Source organism: Boleophthalmus pectinirostris, unplaced genomic scaffold (genome assembly GCF_026225935.1).
Source record: "Boleophthalmus pectinirostris isolate CB_2022bp ecotype Guang Dong unplaced genomic scaffold, ASM2622593v1 HiC_scaffold_3, whole genome shotgun sequence".
In the NCBI taxonomy this organism is placed as follows: domain Eukaryota; kingdom Metazoa; phylum Chordata; class Actinopteri; order Gobiiformes; family Gobiidae; genus Boleophthalmus; species Boleophthalmus pectinirostris.
The window spans coordinates 36,847,503-36,852,116 of NW_026571299.1; positions in this window are offsets into that span (position 1 = coordinate 36,847,503).

The following is a 4,614-nucleotide window of genomic DNA, read 5'->3' on the forward strand; positions in this document are numbered from 1 at the left end:
CTAACAATACAACATTTGTGATTGATAAAGATAAATATATGCTCACTTCTCCTTCATTGGAATTTCATTTTCATATAAATTGATTTATAATAGTCATTGCTGTTGTTGATTTCCTAGTTAATTCAAGGTGTGAGTACACAATTTGAACACGCATTTTAAACACCTATTGTTTCTTTTAAGCACACTCTTCATGCCTTAAAGTCAGTGCACATCCCTCCACAGGTGTAATCCACGTGTTCCTCCCTTGTGTCCCCTCGCTCATCATCCTGTACAGCTACCTCCTGTATAAACGGCGCCCTGTAATCAAATCTCCAGGAGGAGCTTCAGTCAGCCCACAGACGGGATGCACAGCTATCACCTGCCTTTCCTCCGGAGCTTTTTCTAAAATTAGAAAATTAATCAATCCCCCGCCCCCCTTTTTCTCCTATGCGCCCCTCGAGCCCTCGCATCACCCTTTAGCTTTGGGTGGTAGGTATACGCTTCATTCCCGGGTGGGAATGTCTGTTGTGCAAGAATTAGGCTTTTGAAGTAAGGAAGTTTTTGTTCATGAAAAGGGTCTTAATGCCCTATTATCCACATTCCTCACAATAATATCCAAATATTTCTTTCTTTCTTCTTCTTTTTTCTTTTTGTTTTTGCTTCTCGCCTTTTTTTGCTTAGGCATAATGAACAAGCAAATGCGCTCCCTTAGGCATAGCTCACATATGGCGAGTGTTATGCTATGCAAAGATGTGAAAGTGAAGGGGTGAGACCAAAGGGGGGCTACAAAGGGGAGAAAACACCACATCTCGACTGAGTTTTCGCAGTCGGTGATTGGACTCGATTCGTTCGTCATAGTTTACGCACAGGGTTCTGTGCGAACATGCGCTGCTCACTGCCTCCACACATCGGTAACGCCACACACTATGGATATGATTACTTACGCAGTCAAAAAGAAACAAACAAACAAAAAAACTTCATAAACAATGCGCTGTGCCTCTGCTCTCTGTGATTATTTGCGCTTTTTTGTTCTTTGTTAACTTTAAACAAGATGGTTTGTATTAACCTGCTGTAAATATGATTCGTTCTTAAACTATTTACTGATTGTAGGGGTAGAAATAATTCAGCCAAGAGAACCAGATTTCGTGCATTCTCGCGACACATTTAACGTGGGGCATGGGTACGCTGCATTGAACCATCTACACACCAATTTCCTCCATTCATTGATGCTGCATTTCTCCATAGGCTATAGGCGCAGCGCCGAGATGCATCCAACATCAATCACGTCTTGCACAGAACAGAGCGCACAGTCTCGCGTCTATCAGCTCTCTCTCTTCCTCTCTCACTCGTCTCGGGTGTGGGATATGCACTCTAATATCAAGTCAGTTCGTGTCCTTTCTTCGTAGTGTGTTAGTCTTTATTAGTCGTTTCGTTTTTTCCACCTAAAGTTTCAGCTGTGGACTTTTCAGCACCACTTTTCCGTGGACAGCGTTTCCGCCACTCTGAGCGAGTGGCATCGCGACGCAGACCTGGATTCCTCTTTGGATAATATTCACTAATAATGTTTAGATGCTGAGAAAGAATTGAAGCTGGAGGCAAAATTCTACGAAGAGTACAAGAACAAAGCACGATTTGTGCATTTGATTTGGATATCACTTACTGACAAGCAGCGGAATCGCGATGGGAGAGCGGTAAGTGCAGCCTTCTCTGCAAAAAAAAAAAAAAAAAAAAAAAAAAATGGACTCAAGTTCTTTTCAATTACTGGAGCGTTACAATAATGACAACTGAGCACGTCAACTCATTGATATTTCTTTATTTTCACATTATATACATATCTCTTCTGTGTATGTTGTATATTAGAAAGTATACCCACCAATAAGAAATGCAACGCCCTGGAATAGGTGCATTGATTGTTCTTACGCGTCAAGGCGCAGCGTTTTTGTGCGTGGAGCTGTGTGCCTCGCTGCGCTGCACCGATAGGTCTGAAGTCTGTCTCTCTAAAATGTGACCCACTGTAAAAACTGTTGCTATACGTGACTTTAATCTAACAATGGCTTAGTCACTTATAGCGCAGATAAGATGAGGACCACTGACAACACTGCCTTTATGCATCCAGCGTGGAAGAGACTGGAACAGCCGCGTATTCTTTCCCCTGACTGCCCCCCACGTTCATCCCCTCAGCTCTGACTCTAGTTGAGTCACGTACAAAGGGAGCACCCCGACTGGCTGGCGTAGGTACAGGGTTCGTGTTGTTCTATGCAAAATGTTGATTGTCCATATAGTGTATATTGCAGACGACGTGCAGGAGATGTCGGAGACGTTGGAGAGAAGAGACGCATATTATAACTGCTGATGTTTGTACCCCTGAGCTAACTTTAATAGTCGTAGACACTGGAACTTCAAACTCGGTAATGCGCTGACACACGTGTATATTATGGTCTCTTTGCAAGGTGCTTGACTCAGTCTTATCAGTGTCCTCCTTAGTTGAGTCTTGACTCCTGGAGTAGAAGTTTCCAATATCATATGATCGAGGAATGTGCTAACAAAGCCATGTTTTGGAAGTTTTAAACAGTCATTTCATTATTCAGTTTATCTTGTCGACTCTATTGCATTTGCCACTAGATGGAGTAGTAAGCAAGACACCCCAGTCTTAAATAGCAAATTACTTCCTATCACTACCACTTTGGGATATGTTCTGGTTATGTCATATTCTGGAGATAAATGCAAGCCCTCAAAACGTCACACAGTCACAGAAAGTTACCTCTTATTTAAGAATAACATTTTTGTTTGAAAACTGAGTCGTGAGATAGAGAAGAGGTTGGTGAGTTGGTGAATGGTATTGTACAGAAAGTAGCATAAGATATGAATGTTTGTGCACCCTAGCAAATCGACATCATTTTCAAGGTATACTCATGGCTAAGCAATTTTTCTAATCTTCAATAAACGGGTAGTATCTACAGTAAAATCAATTTTTATTCATTTTATTGTGATTTTTAGATGCTCTTTCAGCTACTCTCACACTGTCAAACCTTTAACATCCTATTATAACAGAATTAGTTCAAACAGATGTGATGAATGGTTTCCACTGGTATGGCAATAAATGCAGTATATGTCAAGCTAAAAAGTGTATTATGTTCCAAAAAGAACTTACAAGGTGAAGAATATTCATCTTTGCTGTAATTATCCAGAGGGCAGTCTGTGTTGTTTATTGTTATCCCAGGTGGTGACCTTTTCCGCTGCACTGTAAAATCTCTGGCACTGCGTATGGTCTTGGCAATGGATAGAGAATAAATAATTAAACTACCTCTACTTCTCATTTTATTCAGTTTTTAATTAGTGTTTTGGAGTTTCAGACCTATTTTAATACCATAATGAGCATTATTTTTATTGTTTATTGGTTATTCCATCATGGTCCTGTATCCTTAGTCCAAATTTAGTCATATAACATCTATTGTCTATCAAAAGAAAATCCAATATAACTGGATAAAAGTTTTGTCCGGTTGACAGAAATGAATTTTCTTTTGCTGTTGTTTATGGTTACTACCTGGACAACTGAGGGATTACACAGACATCTATTGTCTAATATTGCTCTTGCTTGATCCTTGCTGTGGTCTGCTTTTTTGATGTTCAACAAAACCAGATATTGACCAATTCTTTGAGGTGAAACCAGCTATGAACAATAGCTAATGACAATCAAAGATTAATATGAATAAAGTGTCGTGCGTACACATTGAAAAGACTGCAGCTATTCCCCCTTCTCCCTATGGCCCCTTTTATTAACAGGGCCAGAGATTAGCTTTGTGCTATCTTAACTCTCATAGCTTCAATTCGACGTTGGGGGTGGTGAGGGTATTACAGCCCAAATATGCCATTGTCTGCAATCCCTATGAACTTATACAGCCAAGGGGGGAACTGCTCCTCATATCAGACAGTAATTATGTGAAAACTCTGACACAGCAAAAAGCCAGATTTTAATTCAATCTTGTCTAGGCATTTGTGTTCCCACGAGATCGAATTAATGTCTTAGATTGGTAGGGCTATGGCTTGTTTCTGTGTTCATCTCAATGACAGATAGCCTATGTGAATCTAGCAAAAATGAGCCCCTGAAAGAAATCTTTCACCCCCAGAGAGAGATTGGCTGGGCTGTAGCTTTGCCAAGATTGCATGTTGAGGAGAGAGAGGTGCTGGGGACATGTTTAACCAGCCTTACACTTACTTTTCCCCGAGTCTTTGTCTGGCTTATCTTGTCGTCCAAGTTAGTGCAGCAAGCGCACACTCAGCAGAAGACCCCCTGCTTTGCCCACATGTAGCTGGATTTCCTTTCATATGTCATGGAATAGCTATACAGCAAGTAGGAAGTATTGTAGAGGCTAGATGGGAGAAGCAATTCATTTTCATTTGTTTGTAAAGTACATTTAAGAACTGTAATTTACTCTCACATTTAAGTATGAGTTAACAAGCTTCTATACAACGTTTTCTGTATTTTATATATAATATATTGTTTCATTGTTTTTTTTATGTATTTATCTTATCTGGTTGCCTGACAAATCCAGAATGATATTCCTCTGTATTTTTACACAGATTGATATCAGTCTAGTCTCTACCCCAGCCTCAGGCCAGGTCAAATGTGACCAT